At 45.7% G+C, this 12,203-nt stretch overlaps 1 protein-coding gene across 4 annotated transcripts in view; it reads right to left on the bottom strand.

Annotated features, from left to right (window-relative positions):
- LOC111842120 (homeobox protein cut-like 2) overlaps nucleotides 1-12,203 on the bottom strand; it is a 57,333-nt gene that overhangs the window by 44,029 nt on the left and 1,101 nt on the right. The window lies entirely within an intron of this gene.

Raw genomic sequence — 12,203 nt, 5'->3', positions numbered from 1 at the left:
AAATTACTCCACCGTATTGCAAACACCATACAAGCAAACTCCACAAAAAGGTTTATATAATTCAGATGTTCACATTGGTACAAACAGCATTTCATGCTTCAACGCTACATCCGAGGTCACGCTGAGAGAAACCGACAGGGAATATTAAGAATCTTGATCAGGATATATGGCGCCTCTTCCACAACAAACAACAGAGTTTAGTGAAGAATATTACCCAATCGGCTTTGAACATTTACAAAAGATCTGACCAATAACATCCTCTGTTTGATGCTGCATAGATTTCCCACAGCTGCTTCTGTGACCGATCACATAAACGATCCAGAACAGCAGCAGCTGCAGACGAGCGTGAATGCAGGTGTATACAGACCATAAGCCTGACAGGTCCTGAACCAGAACCAAGGCTTCATGCCTGTCAAACTACAGTTAGAAGACATGTTTGCCTTTCAAGAAATGGGTATTTTCCAAGAGTGAATCTCTTACATCAACTACAGGATACATCCCATTGCGTACGGGAAAGATCCGGCAAACTGAAAAACTACTCTTCAAACATGCATGTACATCTCAGTGATTACCAGGGACGGACATCCACATCAGTCATCCTAAGCAAACTACACAGGGTCATTTTCATGGTAAAGAAAAAGCGGCAGGTCTAAGAGCAGATAGAGGCCTACAGTGTAATGAGAGCAAAGCCACTCAGATTGGCAGCACTGGCAGCTCCAAGCACCAAAGGAGAACGGTCATGGGGGGTGGGGAGGTAGATCATCTACTTAAAAGGTCGTCAGGTTTTAACGGCATGCTAATTTCTTGCCGGGTTGGCAAACGAAACGAGGGGGGTGAAAGCGCTTGAAGCCATTACGGACCAAGAGACGTTTACAAAAAAACGCACCGGCCACCCCCATTCAGCTCGCGTTAAGTGCCATTCAGAGAGCCGCTCCATTATTGCGTTTAATGAGCCCGAATAGCATCGAGCCCCAGTCACCTCCATAAAAACCCCGAGGCCCCCCCTCCAATCATCATCATCCAACCCTGCCCCGGCGTAGCCCAGCCGACTGCCAAGTCCGCTTCGCTACAGTCTGCCAAAAGCAGCAATTGCAGATTAGTCAGGCGTGTCTCCCATTTCTGCGGAGGTTAATAAATAGTGGCATGGGTGGCTCTGTTCTGATTAGGGACGCTGAGAGGTATTATGGCAGTTTGTTACATCAGATCATTATTGGATTAAACATCACGCCCGACAATGAAATTTGAATTTTAATTTTCGCCGCACACAGGAAACGAGCTTTAATGATGCACTTGTCAGAACAAAGGAGGCTTTAAACGCGCACCCGCCCAATCTCCTTACTTAAGTTACGCACGTCAAATCGCATGCATGGGAAAGCGAGCCGGACCTTAAACCGCTGCAGTGTTCGGTATCTGATTAGTGTCAGATTCATGATTTTATTTATCCATATATTCCCACTTTTCTAAAATAAAATAAAAACTTTAAAAAAGAAAAATATGAGGCGGTGTCGGACCGGGTACGGCTAAATAACCGGGCAGGCTAACGGGTTTCTTGAGCCCCGCACTGATAAAAGGGATATTAGCTCCTCGGAAGGCGGACTCATGCAGTAATGAATTATTCAAGAATTAAGATTATCATCTAATGCTAAACATAAAAGGTTAATCTTAAACCTGCCACGGTAAAGCCTTTCGGTATCAGCCTCGCAGCTCAGAATAATAATTCTTATTACTTATGCTGTATATAAACAAACTATACACTGTTCGTTAAAAGCTTCAGCTTAAGGCCATTTCATAGTTTTCTCTGTGGGAAAGACTGTCAAATTTTATCACAGACTCATCAACAGGCCAGTCAGTTAATAACTGGAACTTCGACGCATAAAACGTGGATGTAATGCTCTGCCCGGAGGCAAAATAATAATAATAATAATAATAATAATATCTAGGTGTAAAAGAAGCTCTGTCATGTGTCACCTGGCATAAAATAAGGCGCCTTAAGAGCAGAACAAGACATTAATACAACAGACACGATGCTGTAACAAACAAATCAAGTGCAGTCCCTCCACCACCAAATCCTAGGAATAAGTTAGACCTGACATCTGGATATGCTCCAAACCTGAACCTTCAGATAGCTCATCGCATCACAAGGAAAATAGGGTATTTGCACGGGTGATGCACACACCTTTACAGATTGAAAGTTAAAAAAATACACTCTCGCACCAACGCACCAAGTAGTAACTAGTTTTAAGGGGGTGGGGGGCGAAACACAACATAAACTCTGGTCAAATGTTAAAAACTAACTAGTTTACACCCACCTAGACTGCGGGGAGCGGCAGGAGCCAGACTGGCTCTTGAGGTACCTGCAGTACCTGTCAAGGAGCTCCCACGTGAACACCTGCAAGCGGAGCGGCTCCCGGCGTCGAACTGCTTTAATCTCTTTATTAAGGATATTGTACAATCTTTTAATATTTATGCGGAGCCGTGAATGCGGAACCAGGCTCCACAGAGGGAAAGCAGGCAGGCTGGCTCTGCCTCGCTGCTCGCCCCGCTCCGCTAATGCCTCGTGTCATTTTGATTGGGAGCGCTGGAATTCAAAGCTGTCACGCTTGGAAATAAATTAGCTTTTAATTATATTCCTGGAAGGTAGCCGAGACAAATAAAAAATGGCAGAGGGGGATGTAATCAGCGGGCAGTGAATGGGGGGGGGGGGGGTATCCAGATCATTTTGCTAGATATAGAAAGATACTATCCAACCCTCCCCCACATTCCCAACAGGATATACAGACCGAATCGGGGTTGGGTCGCCAGCAGGAGGGGGATGTAGGACTGACCTCTGGCTTGCTGCTGGATGCCTGGAGGAGCCCCCCCAAGCAGAGGAGAGGGCAGCTAATTGTCTCTGCCTGTTTGTTTTTAAATCACCCTGCAGTCAGGCCTATAATAACTCTGGATATCCTGTCACTGCCCCCTCATGGGATTCTGGATCCTCGGAAAAACAAAAAATAAATAAAGAAATAACTCCCTCTGTATGGAGATCACCAAAACCAACTAATCCCCATTTTTGGGATTTATCAGGCTTTCCCCAGTCATATCTAGAAATCAGACACATATGTGTTAAAAAATATGTGCAGTCTACCAAACTGGTTATTGGTATATTTATTTACTTAATGTTTCAAATTGTAATATATGAGCAAATAAAAAAAAATCAAAAAGATCCCCCACAAAAGAGAAGGTAGGGTGACTTATGACACTAATTTGCAGAAAGTAGGACACTTATGTTCACTAGTGTTTATAAACAGTACAGTGGGGGGGGGGTGTTGCTATTGGCAATGTGGAACTAAATAAAAACTTTGAAGGAAGCAATAAGCAGAGGTCTTTTCTCAAAGCAAAGTCAAAATTTTTAATTTAATAAATGAAGACAGAGAAAAGTAAGCAAAATTTGATGCAAATAAATGCATTTTTAATAATGCAAAAAATAAAAACAGCAGAGGCTAGCAAATTTACCATCTGCACAATAATGAAAGGAAAGATTTTTACTCTTTCTGACAATCATGTGATATTTATGTGCAAAGTTATTAATTCGAAATTACACGTATGTCGATGCCACATGTAGGGCGTGCCAAACTTTGAATTTTAAATATCCTGCATGCTCTCTAATAAATCCATCAGCAATACAAGAAGGTACTACATAATGGAATAAACCAACCCTAACCCTAACCCTAATCCTAACCCTAATCCCATTTACATGGGCTAAGCACAGTTTATGGTAGCTTCGTGGGGCCTTTTGCTGTTTTTTGGCGGGAAGAGATTTTTACATGGACACAGGCAAATGAGGGCTTTTGTTTTTGGTGTGGGGTCCACCACTCACTGGGGGAGATTGGGGCTGATCTGGGTTCCCGTTCCTCTGGCCCGGCGCCTCCTCACGCATCGATAAGAGAAACATTCCTGTAAATAAGGCCGCCAGGTCAGACCGGCTTGCTCGCCGTCCGCATCGATCTGGGGCAGATGCTCTGCTGATTAAAAATTGATCCACTTCGAAAAGGGGGAAAAAAATCCAATCAAGTGAGTAGGATTCTTTCAGACATGGGTGGGGGAGGGGGGGGGGGCACAGCTGCTGACTCTGGCAATGAGATGCAGACCTGTCATTAACCCCTGCACCACCATGACTGTCCCAGCCCCACCCACCCAAGCCCCCAAGACTGGTGCCAGATGACCTGCCAGCCTGAGAGGGGACAGGTTTGGCTGCACCTCGTTTCCACACCCAGGAAGTTCCAGGATTCAGGTTTCCAAAACGCTCCAGATCTCAGCAGGTTATCTGCACTGGATGGTTGTGAGTTCAAACCCCACGGCCAGTAGGGTACTCACATCACCATTGGGCCCTTGAGCACGCTCCTTTACTCCAACTGCTCCAGGGTTGACATCATCGCTTTGGACAAAAGCATCATATAAATAAACGTATATCAGAATGGCAAAGCTTCCCCTGGCACATGGATCAGCATCAAAGCCCCAACAGGCAGAAGCACGCACAGATCAGAACATGACCAGGACTTCACGGCAAACGTGATCCCCCGCACGAAAGCGATCGCCTCGTTTGTGGAAACCACACCAGCATTAAAATCACACCTGGCTTTGGGGAGAGGGGGAGGCGGCCCATATAGAAAACTCCAAGCCTGACTAGTATTTGCACCAATGCTCTGTCAAGGTGAGAGGAGTCGGCAGTAGCTCACACACACGGGCGGGTGTCCGGCGTGTCACCCCTTCAGAGCCGCTGGCTCGTAAAATTAGCACCCCATCAGAAACACACACAGGCCCAGAACGGCTGCAATAATTATAATTTCAAAAAGAGGCCCGTTCAGAGAACTGCATATTGACAGATTCCTTTAAGTGCCCAATCAATGACAGCTTGAAAATGGGGGGGGAAAAAAAGATTTGCAATAGGAATTAAAAATAAAATATTCTGAACGGGGTAAACACAGGGAAGCTTTGCAAAGTTCTGCAAAGAATCTTAATAATTACTCATCTCGATAAGAAACCTAAACAGAGCTCTAAAAGCCTGATGTAAGCACACCCTTTTTTAAATACAGGGCCGAAGCATACCTGTGATACACCCCCCCCCCCCCCCCATCATCATTAATTCATCTTTGGGGGGAGGACAGGCCATTCAACAAAGCAGTTGGCTGGATTCCAGCTTGGTGACATCATTGCTGAGTGACCCACTACCGGCAAGCAGAATTAATTGCATCGGAGTAAAATGTGCGCCACCCCACCCTCCACGCCCCCCCCCCCCCTTCCTCATTTCCGCCTGCCTTCAACAGAGACTCTTAGATTCCACAGCCATTGGGTGCTAGGCAACAGCCACCCAAGGCAGGACTGGCACCGTTGTCCACGTTACTCATTTGCCTATCCAAAGTCCTAGCATGGGGACAGTGGGGGGCAGTGTACAGTCGGGCCTGGAGCACTTGATTTATGGGGGGAGAACAAGCCCACTAGAATCAGGGATGTAATTCAAAAATATGCTATTGGACATTTTTGATCAAAAATAATAGAATTTTGCAAGGCTTGGATAGTGTTGGATAGTTTTAAATTATAAAACACCACAAATCCAAACAAATATGGGGAAAACAGCGTTTTTACAATTCAAGCCAATTACGATTCAGCAAGATCTGGAGATTTATTGCATTTGTGCTGGGCTAGCAAATCGGTGCTGTGGATGCTTTAGGAACACAGAGAGGATTGCTGCTGATAAACAGGACCTGACAGGATTGTCCAGCAGACTCTGTGGGGCGGAGTTCCTGCCCACCTCTGCTGACATCAGAATGGACCTTATTTTTACAAGCCAGTAAAAGCCCAGCTCAGGTTTCTTTTTGCCAGTCAGAGCTGAGGTCTCATACATATTTATGAGGCAACATTTCCACACCCATTTGTTTAATTATTCATTAGGATGACTGGTGAAGAGACTTAAAGCCCAGCTCTACTTTTGAGCAAACAGGCATATAAATGGTCTTTACATGGCTGGATATCACATCTACATATCAGCTGGAGGTGGGGGCCATTCCCAAGCCACGCTAAGTGAAAGCAGCTCGTCCGCGGCCTGTCGTCCACAGAGATCCTGAGCGGGGGGGGGGGGGGGGGGTCGTCTCTGGGGGCCCGAACAATCAGACAATCTGAAGATCACGTAGCATTAAGCCCATCCCAGCAGGGTACACTAATTAAACAGGCGAGGCGAACTTCAGCAAGCCCTCCCCAAAGAGCAATTAAATCCACCCCTGAAAAAACACTCTAGAACCTACGAAGGGAAAAAAGAGAAGAAAAAAAAAGGAAACGTCGGAAAAACAGGCAGCAGGACTTGGAGCAGAGCACAGATTTAACACTTTTCCCCCACTTTTTTATTAACTGCTCGATTTGAAATTCTCTAAAGCAGGAGGTGTGGGGAAGTAACATCACATTATGATACAAAAAAGTAAATGAACCTGCTGGTTATATTTCTAACAGAGAGATGTGTGATAAAGCGGTGTCCTGGGAGCTCGGGGTGGGGGGGGGGGGGGGTCTTGCTGAGAGAGCTTTAGGTCTGTCTTCACAGGAGGAAAAAGCAAGAGTCATGACACAGAGGCAAGGAGTGGGGGGATCAGACAGACAGACAGAGACAGACAGACAGAGACAGAGACAGACAGAAACAGACAGACAGAGACAGACAAACAGAGACAGACAGACAGACAGACAGAGAGACAGAGACAGACAGACAGACAGAAACAGACAGACAGAGACAGAGACAGACAGAAACACACAGAGACAGACAGAGACAGACATACAAAGAGACAGAGACAGACAGACATCACAGGCAATAAAACTGTTACACCAAGCCCTCCTCCATAAGGAGAGTCGTCCCACTGCTCCACTTACATTTTAAAGTATGTGCGGGACACATCGGAAAACATTACCAACTGATTTACCTGAAGGAACAGACAGAATTACGCACCATTACAGAGGCACAGACCGAGCACAGATTCCACTGCCTAATTTCCACACATTCTTGTTCCTACTTACGCTCCTTTGCAGGACTTAATAGACCCCACTGAAACAGGGACTGTATTACCAGCAGTCATACAGATGCACAGTGTGAGCTCAAGTGCAGGGATTAGATTAAGGAAATGCACCCCCCCACACACACACACAACCTAGAGCAGTACCTTGCCTCCCAAACACAGATACAGCATGGAAATTTAAAGAGAAAATAAATTAATTAATTACACACACACTATATATATATATGTTGTTGTTGTTACTACTATTATATTTTATTAGGATGTGATTATTATTCCCAAAAACCTGGGAATTATGGGGAAGGGGGCTGCTGAGATGACTTTGTCTGAAGACACCATCAACTTCACAAGATCTGAAAAGGGTCACAACAGCAGTAACAGCACCTGATCTCACCTGACAGTCGGCTCAGGCATTGGCCTGACCAAAAACACCAGATTTAAAAAGTTTCCAACCAGAATAACTATAATAAACCTTCAATGAGTTTCCCATCGTAGCAAATTTTCATTTGTGCAAGGACCCAGAGAACTAACATGTTGTTTTTTTTTATTATTATTAAATGTCACGCTTTTTGACAGCAGCAGTCAGACACGAGACCAGATCGTCGTCTAAGCGCACTGGCGTGAAAGCTCAGCCCGGGGCGAGCTGCCTTTGCGGGAGGGGCTGCACACATGAGCCCGAATCCTCTTATCGGCCTGCCATGAGCACCGTAGCGAGCGCTCGGAAAGTCTACCTTTAATGCTAAACAGATTGTGGGGAGAGGCGCCGAGGCTTAGTGCCTGATTCGGCTTCTGCTCCTGCAGAAGGCGTTGACATTTACCGCCGTTTGGGGGGGGGGGACCCGGGGGGGCTCCAAGGCTTATGGCTCAATTTATCAAGGAAATAAAAAATCCGCCCCCCCCCCATTGCAGGCATGGCAAAATGAACACCATAGGTCATGGCTGTGCTGAAGGTGTCTCACCACAGCACCTATCCTGATCCAGCATCCGAAACGCCTCAGGGTCGCTGGTAAAGGCTGAGGTTTACCTCCGGAAGGATGGCAGCCAGAGTAGGACCAACAGAAGCAGGAAAAAATACTTTCCTGCACTAAAAAGTCTGGATCACAAAAATACCGAAAGAAAACTCTAATTAACAAATAAGGCAGAGATACGTTACAATTCTCATTTATAGCTCTAACATCATTATTGACCACAAAGGCTGCGGTTGCAGGTGCGGGGAGCTGTGGGACTGATCTGGTGGGGGGGGGGGGTCCATCTCTACGGCATCCCTTTGACAGTCCACACATCACGCATCACCAGGTCCTGAGCACTTACAGGGTTCAGCCATGACACACAAAGGAGGGACAAGATTTAGATCATGAAGTTACCATGGATATTGTGTGTTGTAAGGGGAGGGGGGGGGGCAGTTATGGAAAGAACTCAGCTGGAAAGCACCACTAAAAAAATACTTAGCTATATAACCTTCCAATTCATCGCTTTTCAGGAATGATCAACCTTGTTTCTTAATTCAAGCCAGCCAATAAAAGAGTAATGAATTACCCCGGAGCCTGAGACCCGGAGAACCTATAAACATGCGGCTTAGAAAGAGTGATCTGATAACGTACATGATGACTGGTTAAGGGAGATACTAGAAAAGTTACAGGTTTCTTCCCTGACGTATGAGGTATCCCTACCGGGTCATACGAACGTTGTTGACGGTATTCAGAGAGGTAATGATCTGGATGGGAGACCTTATCTGATACTTATAATGCAAAATTGCCTAATTAAAGAATTAATTAAACCATATGCTTAAAGCTACAACCTTGTACCCGATGTTTACCTGGGAAACCATTTAAATTTGCAGCTTAATTAGCAAACACATCCAGCCATCCTGTGTAGCAGGTTATATGGTCTGGATGAAAACAGCCATGTCTTTCATGTAAACATTGGCCTTCGCCAGTGTCAGACACCTGCATGCTGGTACACACATTTACCACAATGCATTGAGGCCAGCATGCCACAAAAACTCCATTACCAGGGTAACTGCCCCCCCTCCCCCTCCTTCCGGGGGCAGGGTCACCAGAAGGAGAGGACACAGACAGCCCTGGGACCTCGATCTGGCCCTGTCTGTCACCGCGGGACCTGGGGAGCCAATCATACAAGGTGGTGTTAAATAGGCCACTTGTGCAGGCATAGAGACACACTCAGGTGGGTGTCCTGCTTTCCATAGACACACTCGCCTGCTCTGGTCCGAATGAGAACAAGTCCAAGTGTGTGTGCAGTGCATGGGCGCGCGCACTGTACGTGCGCGTGTGTGCGGTCTCCCAGGGAAGCCCTGCCGCACGTTGTTGACGGTATCCATGACTACTCCTGCTGCCTGGCCTTTACTTCGCGGCTTCCCGCAAGGCTGAAAAACAAAGCCCGTTTTCACAGCCAATTTGACATTTCGGGAGCAAGCTGAAGCCGCGGGGCGGTGACTTCGCTGGTGTTTTCCCGCCGCAGAGATGCCCGTGTAGACTGGAGCCGCCACCATCCCCCCGGGGAGGTGACACCGTGACGTCTTGTCCCCGCTGGTTACAATGAGCAAATCCTTCAGTTCGGGAGGGACAACATGGCGGCCAGTGTGGACAGACGTAGCCTACCTGGCGTACCTGCTGCCCCACTTCTAACTTAATTATTTCCCGGAATGAAATTTAGCGAGCTGCGTGTCAGTACTTTGTTTTTAATAGCGTCTTTATGTTCCGATGAGAAACAACGGGCGCAGGAAAGTCGTACAGAAGTGCATTATTTATTATAAATTAATAAATAGCCTACATTGCGTTTCAAAGAGAAACTGACTAGTGCATTGGGAAGGCGGCAGGCGTCGCTTGTATTACCAACTTTACATTAAAAAATTACGCATGAAAATATATATTTGTGTATGTAGGCTATGTGTATATATAGGTCTATGTATGCGTGTACATATTAATATGGACAACAGTTGCATTTAACGGCGAATGTATAAAAGGCAAAATAACACAGGAAAATAAGGTTTTGCTTTTTTAATAGGTTTCATACCACAACCGCTGATACCTCTATATCATGCCCCAACATAAAAACCAGCGTCGCAGACCGCGGACACCACCATGGTAATGGAGATCTAGACTTCCACAGTCCCGTATTGATTTTCAACAAACACCCGGACAAGATCGGCTACAGACAACTTAAATCCTTGGGGGAAGGAGGGCTGGCTCTGACAGTTCCTCTCTTGTCTCGTACTGTATTTTGTTTTCTCTTTTCGAAATTTCCTATCATTAGTGTGATAGGATCCGGCCCCATCCGAGCTTCTCCGCGTGTCGTACACATAAACAAATAGCTGGGAAAGCAAGCATCAGAACTGGCGGTTAATTGTACTAAAGTCTGCGTCATGATATTTTTATCTCAAAAATTCGCATGACCAAAAATGTGTTCGAATTAAGTACCAGTTATCGAAACTTCCTTGCCTTTGCATTGGAAGAGCTGCGAATTACTGCGCTTTAATAAAGACAGACTTAGCTTCGATTCCCTGTCGCCAGTGCTTACAGACATTTGAACACTTAATTCTCCTTATTACAACACTCTGTTTACAACGGCCATAAAACGTGTAATTTAAAGATAATTTCAAAACCAGTAACAGGTGAGGTAGTCATTTTATCGGCTTCCAAATACAGGCCAATTGATATGAACTGCTACCTTACAATTTCGCAAGTAGGATAAGCCTATTTTTTCGCGTCGTCGAATTTTAAAATTTATGTGAAACGTAGAGGTAATGTAGCGTAATGACATCAAGATTACACATTTCATACTCATGAAATATTTCTGGTAAAATATAAGCGCGTGCGTGCGTAATAGGCTATTTAACGAATTTTCTTCATTATTTAATTTCCCCAGATCTTCTGTATGGTGCCATACTTAAAAATAGTTATTTCCCCAAAAAAAGCGTGCATACAACGCAGTTGTTTCATACCCATGCAGGACATATGTAGGACCGTGGTGGCCAGTACGCATTTCTAGGCAGTGACCTATAGGAGGCAGCATCAGTGCAGGCCACGCCAAACGGCTTAAGGCCGGCTCAATCACAGGACTGACCCTGGACCATCTGAAGGCAGTAGCAGGGAAGAGGATTCTGGCAAAACGGAACAATCTAAAACATCTAGCCACCGGCTTATTCCTGCTTGCTGCCATCAGACACCACAACGCCAGCTGCCGACGTGCCATTCCCACCCCCAGCCATAACACGTCAGGAAGTGACCCATCTTTGTAATAATACAAATCAGGTGCTTTCTGTAGGCCTATTACCATCACTAATTTATCGTTATTGTTATTATGGAAGTATTTATTTCGACAATGCTACAATATTGTGTTTTCGGGATATTCCTTTTATGTACTGTGCATTTTTAAAGTCTGCACTATGTTTACTTCTTCCCACTATGTGTAACCTTCTCTTGTACCACTGTTTGCACTATTGGTATGTTCGTCTGTGCGGTACGTTCTTGCTGCTGTAAGCACCAGAATTTCTGCTTAGAATCGATGAAATCAGTCTTAATTCTAATGAATTATTCTTCATCATATAACACGCTTTCTTTATTTGTTCACTGCCTTTGGTATCCTATTTATCAATTAATAAAAACTAGGACTATCAGTCTTAAAGTAAACAGATTTATGAAACCCATAACACAGATGAATCCGGATGTCAAGCCCCAGGTCCAATAATCCAGTACTCACACGCATACTCTATGGCCCTACGAACATGCTACAAGCGCATCGGTAACAAACTGGTCACCCGGCAGCCACCTCAAGGCTGAGAAGCCCGTCTCTAGACCCACCCACCCGATCCGCCGGCCGGTCTTCTCCGTGAATGGCGGCTTTGCCAGTCTCCTGTCAGTCATTGCGCAACGCAGCATCAGTCTTGCCCGGGGCCTGATTTACAAACATTAGCGGGGAACAAATTATTTGCGCAGTCCCTGACTGGGTGCCTTTTGCTCCTCGGAGAGTCCGGTAAAAGCGCAACGAAGGGAACGAAAGGAGCGACAGGGTATGCATGCCTTAAGCCAGATGCTTTGCAGACTCTCCGAAACTGCGAGAAATGTTACCGCATCCCTTCGAAACGCAAAGGTGCGCCAGATTCAGTTATTGCACGGCACGTTACTGTTAAATAATCCGTATCATAAAAGTTTC

This window comes from Paramormyrops kingsleyae, chromosome 7 (assembly GCF_048594095.1).
Source record: "Paramormyrops kingsleyae isolate MSU_618 chromosome 7, PKINGS_0.4, whole genome shotgun sequence".
Lineage (NCBI taxonomy): Eukaryota > Metazoa > Chordata > Actinopteri > Osteoglossiformes > Mormyridae > Paramormyrops > Paramormyrops kingsleyae.
The sequence above is the reverse complement of the archived record's forward strand: the minus strand, read 5'-3'. Positions and strand labels throughout refer to the sequence as shown.